At 44.8% G+C, this 23,767-nt stretch overlaps 1 protein-coding gene across 1 annotated transcript in view; it reads right to left on the minus strand.

The window, feature by feature from the left end:
• LOC141121033 (coagulation factor XIII B chain-like) overlaps positions 1–23,767 on the minus strand; it is a gene marked incomplete at its 3' end in the record, with an annotated part of 197,140 nt that overhangs the window by 132,191 nt on the left and 41,182 nt on the right. The window contains 1 exon segment of the mRNA XM_073611056.1: positions 21,820–22,011.

Consider the following 23,767-nt stretch of genomic DNA (forward strand, 5'->3'; position numbering starts at 1 on the left):
TGAGATAGGTTCAAAAGGTGACCCCAAAAATGCCTTTAGAACGACTGATAGATCCCAGGATGGGGCGATGTTAACTCTAACTGGTTTACGTCTGGAGATTGCCTTACAGAACCTAGCAATGAAAGGATCTTCTTGCAATCTTTTCTCTAAGTACACACTTAAGGCCGCTATCTGGACTTTAATAGTACTAGGAGTTAGCCCTTTGTCTATCCCTTCCTGGAGAAACTGCAGGATATTTGCTGTATCCATGTTTACCACACCTCGGTTGTTCAACCAGCTGTTAAATTTTCTCCAGACCTTCCTGTAAATGGCCTGAGTGACAGATTTTCTACTCTGTAGCAAGGTCTGAATCACTCTGTCAGTCAGGCCCTTGCTCCTCAAAATTTCCTCCTCAGTAACCACGCTGAGAGGTTCAGCATGGATATTTGTGGATGAAAAAGAGGTCCCTGCGACAGAAGGTCTGGTCTGCAGGGAAGCCTCAGAGGAGGTTGGTCTGTCAACCGTAGTAACATTGTGAGCCATGGTCTCTTGGGCCAAAACGGTGCCACTAAGATTAAACACGTTTCCTCTACTAGAAACTTCGCTAAAACTCTCAGGATGAGGTGAAGCGGAGGAAACGCATACGTTGAAGGTCCATGGGGTCTGTAAGGCGTCTACTGCCCAGGGCTGATCTCCTGGGTGTAGCGAGCAAAAATTTGGAACTTTTGCATTCTCCATGCTTGCAAACAGGTCCACTACTGGTTTTCCCCAGTAAGCTGCTATATATTTGAACACCTCTGGGTGTAGAGACCATTCTTGATTCGACACTTGTTGTCGACTCAAGAAATCTGCTGTGTTGTTGAGCTCCCCTTTCAGGTGAACTGCAGAGATGGATGCCAGATTGGATTCTGCCCATAGAAACATGCGATTGGCCACCAGCATTAGTCGACGACTTCTGGTGCCCCCTTGCCTGTTTATATAAGCTACAGCCGTCATATTATCTGAACGGACCTGTAGATGATGACCTTGTATTGCATTCTGAAAGAATAACAGAGCCCTGAGGACCACTGTTAGCTCTTTCCAATTGGACGAGAGGAGCTTCTCCTCTGCCGTCCACCTGCCTTGTGCCCAATCTGAGTTGAGGTGGGCTCCCCACCCCCAGCTGCTTGCATCCGTAGTTAGTATGGATGTGATGGGAGAGATCCAGAGAACCCCTTTGTTCAAATTCTCTGAGTCTTTCCACCACCAGAGGGAGCATTTTACTCTGGTGGGGATTGAAATCTCTTCTTCCAGATCCCTGTCTTTTAATTGTTCCAACAGAAACCTCTGAAGGTCTCTTTGGTGGAACCTGGCCCATTGTACAGCTGGAATGGCTGCTGTCATCAGTCCTAAGACCGACATCACCTCCCTCACTGTACACTTGGCGCTGCTTTGAAGAAAAGACATTCCGTGGCGTAGATTCAATATCTTCTCTTCTGGCAGGACTATCCTCTGCTCTACTGACAGGATCTTGTACCTCAAATACAAAATTTCCTGTGTTGGGGTAGTCTTGGACTTTTCCAGACTGACTATCCACCCCAACTGCCTCAGGTTGAGCTGTGTCAACTCTAAGTCCTGAAGAAGTTGCTTCTCCGAATGGGCCGTGAGGAGTAAGTCGTCTAGATATGGAATAATCGTGACTGACTGTAGTCTTAATGGAACTAATGCCTCCCCGAGAACCTTGGTAAAGATTCTCGGGGAGGACGACAGTCCGAAAGGAAGTGTTCTGCACTGGAAATGATAAACTTTTGTGTCCATCTGAATCGCCATCCGAAGAAATTTCTGGCATTCCTTCCTTATTGGGATATGCAGATAGGCGTCCCTTAAATCCAGGGTAGCCATGAACACCTCTTTTTGGAGAAGATTCCTTATTGAGTAGATAGACTCCATCCAGAATTTTTTGTATCGGATGGAGCGGTTCAGAGGTCGGAGGTTCATGATTAGTCTGAACTTCCCAGACGGCTTTTTTACCACAAAAATGTGCGAGTAAAAACCGTCCCCCTGTTCCTGAATAGGGACTGGTGTCAATACCTCTTGATCCACCATTTCCCCCATTAACAGAGGCAAGGCCTTGGCCTTTTCTGAGTGTCTTGGAAGCTTTGTCACAAGAAACTTTGAGGGTGGATCGCTGTGAAACTCCAGCGCATTCCCCCTTTTTATAATGTTCAAGACAAACTCGTTTGAGGTTATCTTTTCCCACTGTGGAAGAAAGTTCATTAATCTTCCTCCCACCGGGACCCTGATGTCACTGGGGTTTAGGGTTTGAATTGGGGCGGTTAAAAAGTATGCCCCCTTTCCCTTTCCGTCCTGTCCAATGCTTTTTGGGCTTGAACTCCTTCTCTGACTTGGAGGGTTCTTTTGAGGGACGAAAAAATTTTCTTTGAAAATTTTTCTTTTTAATGGGAAAGGTTTTCTTTTTATCCGCCGTTCTTTCCAAGGCGATATCTAGTTGAGGCCCGAAGACTAAGTCTCCTGTAAAAGGGACACTGCACAAGCGTGTTTTAGACGCCGTGTCTCCCCCCCAAGTTTTCATCCAGACTGACCTCCTAGCTGCGACAGAAAGCGCAGCTGTTTTAGCCGTAAATTTTATGGCATCAGTGGAAGCGTCAGAGATGAAACTTGTCGCCTTAAAAAGCATAGGGAAGGTTTTTAAGATCTCCCCCCTAGGTGTGCCTGCCTTTAGATGCTCTTCTAGTTGGGCTAACCAGAACTCTAGATTCCTGGCAACACAAGAAGTGGCCAGAGCTGGTTTTAAACCTGCCATAGAAGCATCCCAGGCCCTCTTTAAGACTATGTCTGTTTTCCTGTCCATTGGGTCCTTTAAATGACCCATATCCTCAAAAGCAAGATCAGACTGCTTTGAGACTTTGGACAGAGGGGCGTCTAGTTTAGGATTTTTATTCCAGACCGCCTCTGGGATCTCATCAAAGGGGAATCTCCTTTTTAGGGAATTTGGGAAGAAAACTTTTTTATCTGGCTCGGCCCATTCCTTGCGGACAAGGTCAGAAAGCACATTATGTATAGGGAATACTTTAGCTTTCTTTTTCCCCAGAGCCTCATACATTTTATCATGTCTGGTCAATTGAGTTTCTTCCTCATCAATTTCCAGAGTATCATAAATGGCGCTCAACAGCTAGTCTACATCCTCCAGAGACAGCTTGTATTTTGCGACTTTGTTAGCTACAGCCTGATCCTCATCTGAGTCTGCATCAGAGGATTCAGGGCTAACTAACACGGGGCGGGGCTATGCTCCCTGACTGTACGGGGCTCCCCGGAGCTGGGTGTTGTAAGGCATGGTGAGGAGGAAATCGCAGCTGCTTTACTGGTGGAAGCAGACGTGCCTACATCTGCGATTAACTCGCGGAGAGATTTAAAGGTTGATGCCATCTCATCTTTAAAGGAGCCAAGGAATTTCGCCAAAGGAGAGTCTGCCTCTGTTTTAAGTAAGCCTGCAATACACTGCTTGCATAAGGCTTTGTTAGAGCCTGAGGACAACTTATTTCCACAATTAGGGCATTTTTTGCAGCCTGACTTGTCTTCCCTTGGAGCTTCCTTACCCTAAAATAAAGAATAAACTATTTTAGCATCAGGAAACCTCTTAACTCTCATAAAACACCTGTGCTGCAACCACCACTGCATCCACCCGGGACTGTGAGGTAACCACCACCATGGGGTACTACAAATCACAGCCTTACAACAATAAACCCCAGAAAAAACCGCAGTAATGGCTTGCCCAGCAGCCTACCTGGGTTTGGCTGGTGCCTGCCTCCACCGGAGTGTCCTGGGAAGTAGCCTCCATGGTCCCCCTCACGCTCCGGGTCCCGCCGCTAGTCCGGTATAGCTGGACGCTGGTCGGGACTTGTAGGCCTCAGCGTGGGCTTTCCCCTCCTCCTTGTGCCTGTAGAGACCCGGAACCGGAAGTCTCGGCACACAGGATGACGCGGTTCCGCCAGAAATGACGCTCGGCGTCTCCGACCCCCACCGCTGTTTGTAGCAAGGAGCTGTGATGGAAGAATCCATCTGCACTGCTCCTGGGGGGAACCTGCACCGACCTGTCCCTGGCACACCTCGGCACTGGAAGGAGGGGGGGTAACGGGTCTGCTCCTGTCAGCTGGACGGTACCCGAGCCCCAAGATTTTAAAGATAGGACTAGATTGGCGCCGCTGGATAGGACCCGGTCCCCCTGTGTGGCTCCGCTCCCCTCAGGCAGCCCCTGAGAGATAGAGTCCTTCTCCTGGTTCCTGGCAACATGTTCCTCCGACGGAGGAAACATAAATGACTGACCAGGGACCTGAGGGACCGCCTTTTGAACTGTTTGGCAATGTGTTTCCTGGGTCGATGGGAGGGACTCCATCTCTCAAGGGCTGTCCTGGAAGACAACTGGGGAAAAACATTTAATTGCAAACAACGCAGAACCAGGCGCCATAACAAACGCACCACTGGCATTGAGGAGGCCGTCACTTGGTTGATGACCTGAACTACCCCCATGTTATCGCAGTGTAACCTTATTTTCCAATTCCGAAAAACCTCCCCCCAAATCTCATCCGCCACGATAACCCGGAAATAGCTCCAGCAAGACCAAGTTCTTGAGGAACCCTGCCCTGCGCCAATCCTCTGGCCACCGCTCCGCACAGCACTGCCCCCTCATTTGGGCCCTTTAGTCAGACAACCCAGCCGCGTCGGTATAGAATTCCATGTCAAAATTGCTAACCAGGCCCTCCATCCATAACGCCCGACCATTATAGGAATCCAGGAAGGCGTGCCAAATGTGCAGACCCTCCCTGTGTTCCCACGTCAGCGTGATGTAGTGTATTGGAGATGAGACGCCTGCTGTCGCAGCACAGAAGCGGCGACAACACACACGCCCCATGGGCAAAATCCTGCACGCAAAATTCAACTTCCCCAACAGCGACTGCAGCTGACGCAGCTGGATTTTGTGTTTGCCCATCATACAGCGATTCTCACCCTGGAGAACCTGCAGTTGGACCTCCGGTAAGCGATATTCCATGTCCTGTGAATCAACTATGATACCTAGGAAACTGAGTTCAGTCACCAGACCAACCGGTTTTTCCGGTGCCAATGGTATGCCAAAGCGCTCCGAGATTTGCTGAAGTGTAGCCAGCAAATTCCCGCACACCTTGGACGAAGGGGGGCCTACACACAAAAAATTGTCGAGGTAATGTATGATGGAATTGACTCCTGACACATCACGTACCACCCATTCCAAGAATGAACTGAATGTCTCAAACAGTGAGCATGATATAGAACAGCCCATTGGCAAGCACCGATCTACATAACAGTCCTCCCTCCACTGGCACCCCTAAAGGTAAAAACTGTCCGTGTGAACCAGAAGCAACTGAAAAGCTGCCTCAACATCAGTCTTTGCCATGAGGGCCCCCCGGCCGTATCGCTGCGTCAAACGATGTATATGATACACCGAATATGCGTCAGGATCAATGGCATCGTTGACCGACCCCCCCCCCTTCGGGAAAGACAAGTGGTGAATCAATCTAAATTTTCCTGGTTTCTTCTTGGGTACCACCCCCTAGGGAGAAACCACCAGGTCTGCCCTAGGGTGGGATGGGAAAGGGCCACACATACCGCCCAACGCTACCTCTTTGGCTAGCTTCTCGGAGACCACCCAAGGGTGTCCAAAAGCTGACCGCAAATTCCTGGCCACAGGAGGAATGCTTTGCAATGAACATGGAATACGAAACCCTTCTGAAAAACCCAACTCCAACAACCGGGCAGCCGCCCGATCTGGATATCTATTTAGAAAGGGACACATACTTCCCACCTTCACTGGGTCCTCCCTCTTTCCTGAAGAATCCCTGGGCCTTCCTTTACCTCTTTTAAAACATTGGGACAGCATGTGACCACCCCCACAGCTGGAGCATTCATGTTTGAAACGGCAACAGTTTCCAAACCTACATGTCCCCTCATTAAATTGCCAACACACCCCTTTAAGTTTCAGGGTCAGCTGTCCCGAGGCATCCACACCTCTGACCCTGCCTGGAAATAACGGAGGAGGAGGCCGAGCCACAGACATCAGCTTCATCCACAGGCTAATATCCTTGTGGTCCCAGCATAAGGATGGGCGAACCGCTTTCCTCTGACGAAATTGTTTGTCATAGCCAAGCCTGCCCCCCATTAACCCGTTGAGCTTCACCAAATTGCATCCAGGTAGCAAAAAAGCGACGAGCAGCACCCGGGCTGTTTCTCACCAATCACACTTGCTAATATAGCAAACTAGATTGTAAGCTCTAACGAGCAGGGCTCTCTGATTCCTCCTGTATTGAATTGTATCGTAATTGTACTGTCTGCCCTAATGTTGTAAAGCGCTGCATAAACTGTCTGTATAAGAATAATAATAATAATAATAATAATAATAATAATAATAATAATAATAATAATAATAATAATAGCAAACACCTGGAGCCAATTGGTGAAGGGTCGGGGAATAAGGCGATACCTACGTTTCTCTTCCTCCTCTTTCTTGGACTCGTCCGGCTTCATCCTGTCCAAATTAAATTTCTCAAGCGGCAGCAAGGAAAAAATCTCCACGTATTCACCTTTTCATATTTTTTCCCCGCACTTCCGGTTTGAGATGGGCCCCCAAAGGACCCTCAAAGTAAACATACACTTCACATTTTGCAGCGTCCGCAAAACGTGCAGTGTCAACTGCCTTACTGGATTCCTTACCCGCCCCGGGTTTGTCAGCAACCGCCGACCCCGCTTGAACCCCCGCCCCCTCTCCCCCCACTGTAGATGAACCCCTGCTCGTCCCCAGCACCGGAACCTCCGCGGGCAGCGGAGCTGTCCCTGCCAGACTGGGCACCCATCCCGGAACAGTAGAAGGGGTAACTGAACCCACCTCAAAACGTTGGACCAGCGAGCGCAAACCTGACAAGAGATGTTGCAACTCGGACCCGGCTCCTAACGCTGCAGCCCCTTGGGCTGCTGCCTGAGGGGGTGCGCTCGGCAATACCGGCGGGGGAGGGGATGCACCCTGCCCCCCACCACCACCTGTCCCCAAACCTAACAAACTACCCAAAACAACCTGTAAGGAAGATAAAGTGTTAGTATTTGACTCACCAGGCTGCACAGGAAGGGGTCCCACAGCCGCGTGTCCGGCATCCACCGCTGCTGCCCAAACTGGCCTTTTGTCATCGGAGCTAGACAACTCCCCCTCTGAAAGTCACATTTTGCTGGCTCGCTGCAACCGGGACCACCACCAACGAGGCCACAGCTACGGGTCTGGAAGTGCTGGTCCCGACCCCCGAGCCGCGCCTCGCTCCTGTGCCTCAAGCACATCTCCTGGCGGGGACAGCGGCCATGTTGGATGAGGGGGGTACCTAACTGGCTCCATCCCCGGACCTGAAGGACAGACCCTCCTGTTGGGTGGAAGGGGGGACACCGGTCGCTCGTACTGACTGACCGATCCCCGCATTGTGACCTCTCTGCACCGCGGTCACCACCAGATGAGCTCCGCCAGCTTCAAGGATTCCTCCTGGGGCTAGCACCGGCTGCCAAAGTGGACGGCAGAGCAGGTGAGCCCGGAGGGTCCACCGTTCGTGGGCTTCCAAAATGGTGCTGAGCTCGGGGGGAGGAGGGGGGTGAAAAGCGCTCCGGAGGCCGAGACCTCCGAGTGCGCCGTGCCCCTGGTGTACCTGCCACCGGGGTGTCCTCGATCACGGCGATCTGCCTGTGGAGCCATGCGGGGGCATGAGAAGCAGCTGCAAAAAAAAAATCTTGTAAAAAATCTTCCTTAGGATAAAATATTAAAAAGTCACGCTAATATTGTGATGGAGGCAAAAAAATGAATGCCTCAAAACCTTATGAGAAATAAATTATAAACAAGTCATGTTCAATGTGCAGAAAACCAAACTTATGAGACACAAATAATGTCCATACAACCTGTGCATAATGTACAGAAAGCGATTATAAACGTAGTAATCTCAAAAAAAGAAGTCCATATATTGAAGGTGTATTAAGCAAAAAACAAAAACAGTATCCCCAAGTGACAGGTGAAAAAACTCTTGCTGAAGTGAATGGGGTGCGTAGATGAAACCTCCACCTTAAAAAATACTGCCGCTTACCAGAGGAAGTTGGTCCCTTAATTATAGGGGACCTCACTAAGCAGATGGCTGTAACCCCAGCCCGGGATCTTAGAGACAGGCACTGGATAACGTCACGTCCACAGGAACCCTCTCCATAGACCGCAACAGGATGGTGTATCAGCGTGAAAAACATAAAATGTTCCACATAGCAAAAAAATCTTCACATTTATTGAATAAAAGCAAGCGAAATGTGCACTTACAAACAGCAGATAAAAATCGGCAAAAGAGAAAGCCGGCCGGCTCCAGAACAGCCCGTAACTCCCGGGACTAGATGAATGGCGGTGTCGTCAGGACGTAGCTCCTCCTCCCTACGTCGTTTCGTCACTACAGGACGTGGTCACGGGATACAAGCAACGTCCTGACCCCCCGCTTAAATACAGAGAAACACCGCCTCATTGTGGCAGGAAGACTAAGGCGCCATCCCATCTAAGGGAAACACTAAGGGCAAATGTGTATGGTTAATGTCCATAATAGACATACCTAAACATAGTGGCAATGTGTAATTCAGCACACCGAGAACTGAAATGTTAATGTCAAAATCCTACAAGACAAGAGTGCTATTACAAAAAATTATTTTTGAATAAAACCAAAATAAATTATAAAAAATATTTATAAATTCTAATAAAAATCTGTAGATGGTCATTGGGGGACATAACTACAACGGCATAGGTGATCTGACCCCAATATCCCAGGCCATATAGAGATATAGAATTTGACACCACTGGCCAAAAAAAAAACAAACTAATTGTGGGTCACAGCTCAGATGGCTTGGGTCAGTGAACCCAAGTCATTATTTTCATGTTTCACAACCTATATATGGCTGAAAGATATATATTAATAACTATCAAGTATGGTCATTATAAATGCTCATAAGAGCAGAACCAGAATGTTGGCGTCTCCCTGAAATGAGAAGGCACCCCAAATCCAGAGAGTGGTACAAGCAACAGATGTTAAATCTAAATAAATCTTACAAAATCAAAGGTAAATCAATAAAAGACATAGTGGGGTTCACATATATTACAGAATTATATAATAAAAATTCAAATACAAAAATGGGTAAAAAAACATAACGTGTCATAAACCTAATATAAATCACCTAAAAACGTCTAGGAATTGTCAATAAAGGAATTAACATCAACATCAATGTTAAGGCCAAAGGGGGTATAGGTCTTTAACTTATAGACCCAGGCCATCTCAAGTCTTGAGATTCTCCGAACAAGAACACTGCCCCTCCAATGGGGCCTGAATTTATCGATTCCCAAGAAGATGGTACCTGTGGGGTCTCTGCCATGAACAGTCAAATAATGTTTCGATACAGAGTGCTTAGTGAATCCTCTCCTGATATTATTAATATGCTCATTTAATCGCACCTGCAGGGGTCTTTTGGTCCGGCCCACAAAAAATCTTCCATGCTTGCCATGCTTGAGAGGAGAGGGGAGACATAAAGCTGCTTCTTCCGGTGGCAAGAGACTGAGCCCAGGACCTTGGCTCCTCCTACCCCCTCCGGGAACACTAACCTGCCACCCCCCTTCCCCTAGCTTGTATACTCCACTTATTTTAACCCCTATCCTTGCCGGTTTTCTCAGCTGCCCTATCATGTCAGCCCTCCCTTTAGCCTGCGTCCCACTCCGGGCTTCTCTGACTTGAGAGCTGGAAGCCTTCTTTTTATGGAGAGGGGCGTGCTCTTAGCCCCTGTGAACTACTTGATGTATTTGTCCAAGAAGGAACAAAACAGATAATTCCTCGTCCAAGGGCAGACACCCAAGACATTTCTTGCATAAGAGTTTTTTGACTAGCATTTGAGCAAAAAATCTTATGCAAATGGATGGAAAGGAGGCTCATCCTGGAGATGCGGCGAAGCATATAGACCATGCCATTCCTGGGCAAGCATAAGTCAACAGGTAAAAGCTCTATCTAGTTCACAGTGGTTGAAAATTGGATACATAGGAGGAAGGCTGAATAGTGAAAGGCCAGCAAAGTGCCTAGAATAAGGCAGGGAATCAGGCTGGGGGCAACTATGTGCAAGTAAAAAGTGCTGTGCTGGTATTACCAATATTCGTATGCTCTTACACCGAGATTGCTACAATTATATTCGGATTGTTTTCAAAAAGGGATCCTTTCCTTTTTCTATTATGAGGCACGCATAACATTATTGGCCATACCAGACAAAGATCCCCTTCAGTGCTCTTCATATAGACCTATTTCTTTACTCAACATGGACTTCAAAATACTTACGAAATGGTTTGCTACCAAACTTATGAAGGTCTTGCAACATCTTATTTCCCCAGATCAGGCAGCTTTTATGTCTAAAAAAGTCACCAATGTATATTTATGTAGGGTTTTTACCCATAGTTGGGCACGAATATTTCCAGTGGGGGGATAGTAGTTTTTCTTGATTTAGGGAAGGCTTTTCATTCCGTTGACTTGAAATATATGATAACAATGTTGGAAGTGTACGGTTTTGGCCCCCAATTTAGAAGGTGGATTGACATTCTTTACTAGAACCCAGCTGCAGCAATTAAATTGAATGGTCTGCTATCGGAGTTCTTTCTTGTGGGCAGGGGCACTCGTCAGGGTTGCCCTATGTCTCCTGGTCTTTTCGCATTATTGATTGAACCCTTAGCTGCAGCTTTGAGAGCTTCCACAGAAGTAAAGGGGATACAGGTGGGTAGTTTGACAAAAAAAAATGGCACTAAATGCAGATGATATGGTCTTTTTGTAAGACTTGGATTCATCTTTGTCAGCGGCATTAGATATTTTGAATTCTTTTGCCCTTTTTTCAGGACTGAAGATTACCTTGGGCAAATCCCAAATCCTCCAGCTTAGGACACCATCTCCTAATTATAGGGTTCCAGCTAATTGTCCTAGAAAAAAGACGGGATTAAATAGCTGGGTCTGTATATCTCTAACTTGGTGTCTGATTTATTGCACTGAATGTCACTCCACTTTTGGCACAGCTACATCATAGGTTACAGGCCTGGCAGAATCTGCCTTTAACGCTCATAGGTAGAGTTAATTTGTTGAAGATTAAGTTTTTACCTCTCTTTCTTTATATATTTCGGAACTCACCTGTTTGGATACCGAGATAAAGTGCCTTGAAAAAATATTCATATCTCTTGAAATTTTCCATATTTTGTCATGTTACAACCAAAAACGTAAATGTTTTTTATTAGGATTTTATGTGATAGACCAACACAAAGTGGCACACAATTGTGAGTGGAAGCAAAATGATAAATGATTTTCAACATTTTTTACAAATAAAGATGTAAAAAGTGTGAAGAGCACTTGCATTCAGCCCCCTACTCTAATACCCCTAACTAAAGTTTAGTGGAACCAATTGCTTTCAGAAGTCACTTAAGTAGTAAATAGAGTCCACCTGTGTGTAATTTAATCTCAGTATAAATACAGCTGTTCTGCGAGCTGACAAAGGAGGCTTGGCCATGCTTTCCAAAACGCATTCTGATTGGCCGATCACATTGGTAGGCGGCTCCTAGGTCTGCAGTCACAGATCACCGAGCCGGCATCCATACGTGGCTCCTCGGGGCTCCTGCTCCCCGCTGTTCACTGCGCTGGCAGCATATTATCCAAAGGTCACCCGGCAGTTTTCTGTTCTCTCACTGGTCTTGGCAAGCCCGCATCCATGGAGCACCATGTGAATGCAATCCATTTACTGTCATTTTAAGAATTTCATCTTAAATAAATGTTTATTGCTGTACTAGGAACGTGCCTGGCGCTTCTCTCCCCTCTTGCTTTTATCTTCCACAGTTCCTGGGTTCCAAGCCTTTACTTGAAGCAGCCTCGCCACCCACTACAGCAACATAATAGAGACTCATTTAAGGGGTTCACCCCCCAAAGTCCACTTTGAAACATTGTTTTTGTTTCTCATCAACTTTCATCTTTGCACCTTTTTCATGTAAATATACGATTTATGAGCATTTGTGTACTCTGATTGCAACTATCAGGCTCCTTTAGCGCTGAATTTCACACAAGCTTTGTGTGTTCTTTATCTTTTAGTAGCTGTTCTGTGAAGCCCTCAGAGGTTTGTTAGAGAACAAACAGCATCATGAAGGCCAGGGAACACACCAGACAGGTCAGGGATAAAGTTGTGGAGAAGCTTAAAGCAGGGTTAGGTTATAAAAAAATATCCCAAGCTTTGAACATCTCATGGAGCAATGTTCAATCCATCATCCGAAAATGGAAAGAGTATGAAACAACTGCAAACCTACCAAGACATGGCCCTCCACCTAAACTGACAGGCCAGGCAAGGAGAGCCTTAATCAGAGAAGCAGCCAAGAGGCAACTCTTGAGGAGCTGCAGAGATCCACAGCTCTGGTGGGAGAATCTGTCCACAGGACAACTAATGGTTGTGCACGCCACAAATCTGGTCTTTATGGAAAAGTGGCAAGAAGAAAGCCATTGTTGAAAGAAAGCCATAAGAAATCCCATTTGCAGTTTGCAAGAAGCCATACGGAAGAAGGTGCTCTGGTCAGATGAGACCAAAATGAGAAGATGGATGGAGCCAAATACAGGGCAATTTTAGAAGAAAATCTGTTATGCCCTGTACACACGACCGTTTTTTGTGTCTGAATAAACTCTGAAGGTTTTTCTGACGGAGTTCCGACGGAATTCCGCTCAAGCTGTCTTGCATACACACGGTCACACCAAAGTCCGACCGTCCAGAACGAGGTGGAGTACAACAGGTACGACGGGACTAGAAAAGGGAAGTTCAATAGCCAGTAGCCAATAGCTTCCATCTCTTACTTGCTTCAGAGCATGCATCGTTTTTGGTACGTCGGAACAGCATACAGACGAGCGGGTTTCCCGATAGTAATTAGTTTCGTCGGAAAAATTTAGAACATGTCCTCTATCCAAGTCCGATGGGGCATACACACAGTCGGAATATACGATGAAAAGCTCTTATCTGACGGACATTCCACTCGTGTGTATGCGGCATTAGAGTCTGCAAAAGACTTGAGACTGGGGCGAAGGTTCACCTTCCAGCAGGACAACGACCATAAACATACAGCCAGAGCTACAATGGAATGGTTTAGATCAAAGCATATTCAAGTGTTAGAATGGCCCAGTCAAAGTCCAGACCTAAATCCAATTGAGAATCTGTGGTAAGATTTGAAAATTGCTGTTCAAGGACGCTCTCCATCCAATCTGACAGAGCTTGAGCTATTTTGCACAGAAGAATGGGCAACAATGTCACTCTCTAGATGTGCAAAGCTGGTAGAGACATCCCCAAAAAGACTTGCAGCTGTAATTGCAGGGAAAGGTGGTTCTACAAAGTATTGGCTCAGAGGGCTGAATACAAATGCACACCACACATTTCACATATTTATTTGTAAAATAATTGTAAAAAACATTTATCATTTTCCTTCAACTTCAAAATGATGTGCCACTTTGTGTTGGACGATCATATACAAAAACAATAAAACACATTTACGTTTTTGGTTGTAACATGACAAAATGTGGGAAATGTCAAGGGGTACGAATACTTTTTCAAGGCACTGTATATATTTAACCACTTAAGGACCAGCCTCGTTTTGGATTTTAGGTGTTTAGATGTTTAAAACAGGTTTTTTGCTAGAAAATTACTTAGAACCCCCAAACATTATATATATTTTTTTTCTAACACCCTAGAGAATAAAATGGCAGCCAATGCAATACTTTTTTTTGCACCATATTTGTGCAGCGGTCTTATAAGCGCACTTTTTTTGGAAAAAATTCACTTTTTTGAAAAAAAAAGGACAACAGTAAAGTTAGCCCAATTTTTTTTTCTATTGTGAAATATGTTACGCCAAGTAAATTGATACCCAACATGTCACGCTTTTAAATTGCGCCCGTTCGTGGAATGGCGTAAAACTTTTACCCTCAAAAATCTCCATAGGCGACGTTTAAAAAAATTCTACAGGTTGCATGTTTTGCATTACAGAGGAGGTCTAGGGCTAGAATTATTGCTCTCACTGTACTGGTCATGGCGATACCTCAGATGTGGGATTTGACCACCGTTTTCATATGCGGGCGCTACTCACGTATGCGTTGCTTCTGCGCGCAAGCTCGTCGGGACGGGGGTTTTTAAAAAAATTTTATTTTAATTTTTATTTATTTATTTATTTTACATTTTTTTTTTTTTTTAAACTGTGTAAAAATAAATAAAATAAAGTGTCACTTTTATTCCTATTACAAGGAATGTAAACATCCCTTGTAATGGAAAAAAGCATGACAGGACCTCTTAAATATGAGATCTGGGGTCAAAAAGACCTCAGATCTCATATTTACACTAAAATGCAAAAAAAAAAAAAAAAAAAAGTAATTTAAAAAAACGACATTGAAAAAAAATGTGCCTTTAAGACGTATGGGCGGAAGTGACGTTTTGACGTCACTTCCGCCCAGCAGTGTCATGGAGACGAGTGGGCGCCCTCTTAGCCTCACTTGTCTCCAGACACAGATGGGAGACAGACGCGATCGCCTCCGCCGATACCGACGGCTCCGGTAAGCGGTGGAGGGCACCGGATCGCGGCGGGAGGGGGGCCCCTCTCCTGCCACCGATAAAGTGATCTTGCGGCGAATCCGCCGCAGAGACCACTTTTATCTTAAAGCCGACCGCCGCACGAAAACAGGGATACTGGGGTTATGGCGGTTGGCAAGTGGTTAAGAGTATAGAGCAGCTAGTTACAACTTTCCTGTGGCAGAGGAGACATCCCAGGATCAAACTTTGGGTGTTGCAACTGCCATGGAAATAAGGGGGGCTGGCGGTTCCCGATTTCTATTGTTATTTTCTGGCGGGCTAGTTAGTTTTCGCTCATAGATGTCTTAATGTCCCGGACGATGATGCTGCCATTACTTTAGAAGTGGCTATTGGTCGGCAAGTGGTTAAAAGACAAATTAATATAAACATAGTGGGATTGATTTATTAAAAGCAAATATACTGTGCACTGCAAGTAAAGTTGCTCCAGAGCTTAGTAAATTAGGTAAAGCTTCACTTTGCAAAGAATACCCAATCGTATGCAAGGAAAATATTTTTAAAAAAAGCATTTTTGCTTGCACATGATTGGATGATAGAAATCAGCAGAGCTTCCTCTCACATCTAGATCAACTGCATTTGCAGTGGACAGTATATTTGATTTTAGTAAATCAATCCCTCTGTCCACTCATGCAAAAAGTCCACTTGGTGCACAAACTAGGTGAATTAATGTGGCCAAAGAAATTTAACTGGTGAACCCACCCCAAATAGAATCCGAATAGTGGAGCTACACCAAACAAGATCTCCCCCACCAAAGGTCACAAATACAGGCTTACCATAAATCTATGACCAATATATTAATGCCAATATACCTCCTCTGTCAGTCACCACATCTCCATGCAAACAAACTAGCGTCCGGGTCACTTCCGGTAGCATGATGAAGTCAGCATGAAGTTTCGGCACGCACATTTCGTCAAACATGACGTCTTCCAGGGCATGGGTTTGACAAAACACGTAGGACAGAGCCTCATGGTAACATCATCACGCTACCGGAAGTTACCCAGAAGCGAATCTCTTTTCCAGCTGTGATCATTTTTTCAATGCGCAATTCTGTGTTCTTGTCAGAAAAAGGTTCCACCTGCTGGTGGCGCTGTCGGATCTTTGGCTTGCAGTACTGATGTCCACCAGCGGGTGTCCCCTGGCAGTCTGGAACTGTCAGGAAAGGTTTCACCTGTTGGTGGCACTATCTGATCCTTGGGCCGCAGTACTGGCGTCCACCAGCGAGTGTTTCCCGGCAGTGTGAAGCCGACATTATCTCCTGCGATCAGGCATCACTTGTGCCTGATTGCAGGAAATGTGTATTAATACCCGGCAAGCACACACACACGCACCTTGGTTTCGTCCTTGTGCCCTGACCTGAACCTGTGATCTCTGAACCTGAACCTGGTACCTGAACATGTCCCTCCTGTGACCCGGTTACCTTTACCTTTGCCCTGCAGCCTGATCTGTCCACCCTCTCCCTGTCCTGTTTGCTCCCTGCCCCCATCTGCTGATCTCCCGTTGATGACCCTGGCCTGGCTACGTTTACGATTCTGGTATTCCCCATTTATTGTATATACCTGTCTGACTTTTTTTTGTGGGTCTATGTCTGGTAGTTGGTTTGTTGTGCACTGTGTTGTATTGGAGGTGTTTGTATTTATATTTCACTTACTTTAATAAATTACTCTATTTTCACTTTACATGCATTCGGTTTACTCTGTTGCTGTCCATGCAGTTCTGGTCACACCTGATTCAGGTGTATTTTTTTGTAGCCGGCCGGCGTTCCTTTATGCTTTTATACACAACTGATCTTGTAAGTGCAATCTATACCTCTTTATTCAATAAAAACCTTAGATTTTATGCTATGTGGAGCTCTTTATCTCTTTTATGGGGACACATCCTATTTACTGTGGTGTGATTGGCGGAGAGAGTCCCTGGATTCGGATGACAACAAGTGCCTGCTGTACAGATCCCTGGCTGGGGTTGTAGCCATCTGCCCTTTTAGGTCTCCTATAACTAAGAGACCAACTTTTTCTGGTAAGAGGCAGCAGTTTTGAATGGTGGAGGTTTGTCTACGCACCCTATTCACTGCAGCAAAGTTTTGGTTCCAATATTCACTCAGCACTTGGGGACACTTATCACTACGTTTTTGTGCTATGAAGCATGCACGGACTTCACTAATTATTGTTTCTGTATAGCTATGGACTTTTGTTGGAATTTATAAGCTTGGTTTATTATTTACACTGAATATATTTTTTAGTGTTTTTGCACGGCTCTCTTAGACAGATATTTGCCACACTGTTATACTTTGCCTTAGTGCTTTGAGGCATTCACTTGTTGCCCACATCAAATCACGCATTTTTGAATTTTTCTTTTTTTATGGACATAGAAAGCAATATCTGTGTTCTATATATTTAATTTCCATTGTGGTGCATTCATACACCGATTAGCATTGTAATATTTGCTCAGTGATCACTACTTATCCTCATAATTTTTATGATGTTTTAGGCACTTGTTTGTTGCCACTCACATATATATTTTTTTAGCGCGACTTTTTGAATTTCACACCTGATTCATGACAGTTCTCCTGATCTAAGTGCATTTTAAAGTTCTAATAAATTCAGCATATGGTATTTTACACTACGTGGCGTGTCTGTTTACTATCTTTTTTCTGAGTGTTCTTGGAGATATGGAGACTGACAGAGAAGGTACTGTATATTGGCATTAATATCTTGGTCTAACCATCATATCATGCAAAGTGAGTTGAAGATTCAACTAACGCATGATCATTGATACCACAAGCTGTCTATGACTTCTCTGTAGTATGAGACTCAAATTTCTGGTAAGCCTGTATTTGTGACCTTTGGTGGTGGAGCTTCTATTCAGAGTGTGTCCACTATTCAGATTCTGTTTAGTGTGGGTTCACCAGTTGGATTTCTTTATTCACTTAGTTTGTGCACCAAGTGCACTCCCTGCACGAGTTGCCATTATGTTTATATTAATTTGTTTTAAATTGGTATTTATTTTTTAGCACAGACTTTTCACTCACATTTGGATCTATGAAAAATATCTCATAGCGTGTTTGCAGCTAGCGCTGTTTTTTTTTTTTTTTTGAGGGAAACTATGTGACCAGAGGGTTCCTTATCTCTGCACTTATGATATGCCATGTGCAGTGCAAAATATGTCCCCATAGGTTTAACCAAAGTGTAGAGTGGGGGGATAAGCCTTCTGTGTCAGGCACTATAAGCTGATTCAATCATTTTAAATATACAGAGTAGGCACATCATCACATACTGTAACAAAAATGCTTTAGCAATAAAGTTGTATTAAGCATATGTATACAATAGGTTCTGAAAACTCATTTCAAACTATAGCTTTAAGGTAGCCCCCTTTTTCTAACCATCTTAATAAAAAGAACAGTTTCCCTTGCAGGTTTTTCAACATTTATTCAATATTTATCATCCCAAAGAACATACAACATTAAAGAGGAGTTCCACCCAGGGGGGCCATAAAAAAAAAAAATAAATAAAAGTCAGCAGCTACAAATACTGCAGCTGCTGACTTTTAATTGGACACTTACCTGTCCTGGAGTCCAGCGATGCGAAGTCGAAGCCCTGCTCGTCTCCCCCTCCGTTCAGCGGCGCCGGCATTGCAACTGTGGGCGCCGGGCTGTGGCTTCACAGCCTGGCACCCACTGCGCATGCGCGAGCGGCGCCGCTCGCCGTGATTGGCCGCTCAGTCACCTGGAACCTGTAATGGGTCCCAGATGATTGACAGGAGGGAGGGAGCAGAGCGGAGCCCTTCCTGTGCCGAGGGGGAAGTGATGTCACCAGCCCAGGCTAAGGAAGGGGCAGACTACGAGGGACCACCTAGCAACAGGCATTTAGAGGTAAGTGAAAAAAAAAAAATATCCAAATGTTTTTTTGTTTTTTTTTTTAGGATTTTTTATGTATGTTTGTTTTTTTGGGTGGAACCCCACTTTAAGCTTCCTGAATCCTGACCTTTAGTCTGGTCCCACAGACTGATACCGTACCACTCAGTACCTCACCTAGTAGATTGGTAGTATCACTTAGCAGCCGCTTGCAGATCTGGTTCCCGTCTGTACTCCTAGACAGAGACCTCCTTTGGCTGCCAGAGTGGAGCCCACAACCCTAGTCAGGTCTCTTCTAAAAGCACAGCACACACCTGCCCAAATAGTGTGCTGGTGGTTCTCAAAATACAGACCCAGGATTGGACATTTCATCACTCCCACATCTCTACAAAATGTCTGGGCTCCAGCTCTCAAATCACGTTTTATCAACTGATAAGGAAACTGAAAAGTCAGTTACCTCTGAATAGCACAAGTTCCCTGGAGCCCCTCAACCTGCCTGCATGAGAATTCTAGGTCATTAAGAGCCCTTTCACACTGGGACGGTTTGCAGGCGCTATTGCGCTAATAATAGCGCCTGCAAACCGCCCCAAAAGTGCCGCTGCTTTCATTGCAGTGTGAAAGCCCCGAGGGCTTTCACACTGGAGCGATGCGCTGGTAGGACGGTAAAAAAAGTCCTGCCAGCAGCATCTTCGGAGCGGTGAAGGAGCGGTGTGTATACCGCTCCTTTACCGCTCCTGCCCATCGAAATCAATGGGACGGCGCAGCTATACCGCCGGCAAAGCGCCGCGGTGGTATTTAACCCGCCCCGCTAGCGGCCGCATACCGACGGTAAAACGCCGCTAATAATAGCGGTGTTTTACCGCCGACGCCGCCCCCCGCCCCAGTGTGAAAGGGCTCTAACTCTTTTTATACTGTGGCAAGGCACAGCCTGCCACAAGGTACAAATATCCAAGTACTGCATGTCATATCACATCAAGCATAATAAAGCACAGGTATTCGCTCCACTGATGAATCACACCAACAAAAATACATGCATATACAGGTACAGAAAGCAACACTTATAACAGAGCAGCTGATCTTGATAAATACATACAGGAGTTCAGGAGTTAGAATAGAGTAATGAAAAGGATAGCCATGTAGACCCCGATGAAAATACATATATATATATATATATATATATATATATATACACATATACATATATACACACACACACACACACATTATATATATATATATATGTGTATGTATGTGTGTATATGTATGTATATATATATATATATATATATATATATATATATATATATATACACACACACACACATATACATATATATATATATATATTTATATTACACACACATACATAGATATATATATATATATATATATATATATATATATATATATATATCCATATATCCATGTGTGTGTATATGACTGCTTGTTTCATGAGGTTTGGATTGAGACTTGATATCATTACTGTGCAGCCCTTTGTGCTCCTTGCTGGAGAGAAATCTGTACCTGAGGACCTACAGACAAGCACCTTTCTGCTTCTGTTTCATTCCTTCTGTGGATCTTTGCTTTCTAAAACTTCCCTGCTATCAGTGGTGGCCCATCCATAGAGGGTGCACGGCGCCGCCCCCCCCCCCCCCCCCATCTCCAGAGATGCTGGACCATGGATTCCAATAGGAGGGGGGGTGTTGAAGCACGTGATTAGAGCCATAGGCATTGCGCACCGAACCCACCCAGTGACAACAGCGAATGAATATTCGCTATTTTCACACTAATCCTCTTCCCGGCCAAACGCGAAGCTGGTTATGAGACCAGTTTCCGATTGGCCAAAATGCCAGGTGATCCTATTGGATGCCCAAGAGGAGGGAGGAGGAGAAGAGTGGAGAGCTCGGTCGAAGGAGAAGACCTGCCGACCCACCAGCCACCACTGATGGCTCACCCACAGCGGCGCTCCCCGGTTCAGACAGGGGAGGGAGGGGAGATCGGAGAGGAGGAGGTAAGGAGGCCAGCCATTTCCAGCCGCCACTGCCTGCTATTGCCCAATTATTTCTGCCAATATGGCCAGCGCTACATAGACACGCCGTGAAGTACAAGGCATGGTAAGTCAGGAAGATCAGCTGCAGGGATATCACAGGCAGTACTAGATAATGGCCCCTTTCTGGACACAACTTTTAGGGTTCTCGTCCTCTTAAACAGCTCACTGCCATCATTCAGTTGGTCATGCATGGTTTCTTTAGACAGAATTACAAAACCTTTACCAGAGAGATTTCCATACACAGGGATGATAGCGACAACTGCTCTGAGATCCTCAAAATGATTTCAGTATGTCCCATAACATTATTTCTTCCAGTAACACAACTTAATTAACATTAATTAACATTAATGGAGCACCTATCTCCAGCACCACTCAAAACAGAGTAAAAGATTATAGACTAATAAATATGTAAGTAAATCAAACTTCTAAGTAAATTTAGTTGAAATGGCAGTACCAAACTACTTTGTATGAATGTATTCTTTTCCAAAGGGTCGGTTCACACTGGGGCAACATGACTTCAGTGCGACTTTGTACCGCGACTTCAACGCGGCTTCAGCGCGACTTCAGCAAATTACAAGGCGACTTGAAGTCGCCTCCATGACAGGCGACTTCGCCTGTGGCCAATTAGCTCTCTGGGAGGGAGGGGGGGAGGGAGGGGTTTTCGCTTGACTTTACAGAGAGATCCGACTTGGAGGCGACTTCCATTGATTTCTATGGTACAGGTCGCCTACCAAGTCGGATCAAAGTAGTACAGGGAGTACGCTCTGAAGTCGGAGCGACTTCAGTAGCGTCTATTAAGACGCTAGTGTTCACTCTGGGGCGTGAACTTCTGGGGCGACTTGAGGGCGTACAAGTCGGATCCCAAGTCGCCCCAGTGTGAACCGAGCCAAAAGGTGCAGTCTGTTATTAATACAATGGGGTTGATTTACTAAAGGCAACTAGTGCACTTTGCAAAATGCAGTTGCACTCTGCAGGTGCAGTTGCTCCAGAGCTTAGTAAATGAGGTAAAGCTTCACTTTGCAAAGAACACCCAATCACATGCAAAGGAAAATAAAAAAACAGCATGTTTGCTTGCACATGATTGGATGATGGAAGTCAGCAGAGCTTCTGCTCATTTACTAAGCTCTGGAGCCACTGCTCTTGTAGAGTGCAACTGCACTTTGCAAAGTGCACAGTCAATTTGCCTTTAGTAAATCAACCCCAATGTCTGACTGCACTGATGAAAAACATACGTCTGCATGAGTTTACTTACTATAACACTTTGGCTCAGGATTCCATCCAGTTTTTGTACACGTTGTTCTTCCATAGTATACTCTGTCTGGAGATAGAAACCCAGAATCACAGTGATAATAAATCGAATTATAATAAGCATCCGGTCTTATTGGGAAATTGTACGAATCTCGGATATATCCATTTTGTGGATTAGGTTTAATACATTTCTTGCCTGTAGAAAAGAAATAACCCACATTTAGTTTTAGAAGAATACAATATACCAAAATAATTGTCCTATTATGTAAACATTTATGCAAGCTGTATTTAAACACATTTTATATTTCTGTTCTGCTTTACCATGTACTTGTATAAAAAAAATCCTATTCTCTTTGTATTGCTTCCTTTATGTGAAACCCCAGGTGTTCCTGCCAGCCCCTCGGCTTTCCTAATTAAAAAAACTGACCACACTAAGCATGAGAGCACAGCGTGGTCAGTTCTATAGCTGTGCTGAGAACTCAGTCTGCTCTGTTCCAATGATCAGACTTCTGCTAAAATGCCCGCCCTCTGCGCAACCGTTCAATGAGCAGACAAGTGTGCTGCAGTTTCTCCTCCCACAGTTCTCTGAGCTCCTTATGCTTTTTATATCTATACATAAATATTTTGCCTTTCATTTCTATTTTAAACTGAATAGGTTGTTTTACAAGCTGGGGGTTCACATATACAGTACTTTAACTATCTATAGGTTTTCAGTAATAGCCAAATCTGTTCTCCATTACAGCAAACTGTACTTTGGTCTAGAAGTCATTCTTTACATCATTCTTGATGCTCATACAAGGACTGCTAGTTTCAAAGGCATGTCTTGCACATGCTTATGTTACTGTCTATTTTTTTTAAACCCCTATTTGTAGTATGTTTTTCCTATTCAAAATAAACCTAAAAAAAAAAAAAAAAAAAAAAGGAAACTCATACATTTACTTATTTATTTTTGTAAATGAATGAATACATCTTTGTGTTTGGGGAACAATGACTGTGTGTTTACAGCATCCAATCATCTCTGAGGCCCCATTCGCACTTCGCAGTTTGGAATTTTGAACACTCATTTGGGTGCCATTATCCTTCAATGGCACCCCAAAAGTGATAAGATTCTACCGCTATTGTTGTGTGGCAATTGTGCCAATCTGTCACTTTAAAAAGCGTATCACCTGAAAAGGAGCAGGAACTTCTTTTTGGGCCACGAACGTGCATAGGGCAGCCCATTTATGTGAATGGGCTGCCCTATGTAACATGCAGAAACGCGCAACAATCGCTCTTTGAAAGTCGCATAACGAGAAAGCTTGTTCCCACTATGCAATATGTGAATGGGGCCTTAAACTCTTGGGGGAGTAATCATTTATTTTGCATAACTTCAAATTGCAGGCTTTTTAAAAAAAATTTAACTTAATCTTACCCCCTTCAGTTAATTGCATAGATGTTCAAATGCCGCACGAAAAAAAAAAATTTTATCGCTGGAATTACCTTTATATTGTACTTTATTGTGGCACTTCCTGTCTCTCCTCCCATGGGAGTAGGCGTGTTTATTGCCTTTCCCAGGCGCCGCACTGTCTCCTGGGAGCTTAGTGTCAGACTTCCCAAGATTCAGTGCGGGAACAATGATCATGCTTGTGAACAAGCTGTGAATGAACAGCATTCACCGCATCCAGGAGATCAATGCTTGTGGGCTTCACATGCCCACAAGCAAGATGGAAACAGCCAGCATCACATTTTTTAAGTTATTCTTCAGTACGAAAACAGACAGAGGAGGAAATATTACACCCAAATGGAGTATTATTTTGGGATTAGCAAAGTGTCTCAATGACCTAAAAAAAAAAAAATAAAAAATAAAAAGATTGGTCGCCGGACTCCCGCTTTAACATTTGCTCCTATTGCAGTGCTGCAAGACTAAGTTAAAGGACAATTACCCCTAAATTTAGGTGATCACAAGATCATCA

Source organism: Aquarana catesbeiana, unplaced genomic scaffold, assembly GCF_042186555.1.
Source record: "Aquarana catesbeiana isolate 2022-GZ unplaced genomic scaffold, ASM4218655v1 unanchor1, whole genome shotgun sequence".
In the NCBI taxonomy this organism is placed as follows: domain Eukaryota; kingdom Metazoa; phylum Chordata; class Amphibia; order Anura; family Ranidae; genus Aquarana; species Aquarana catesbeiana.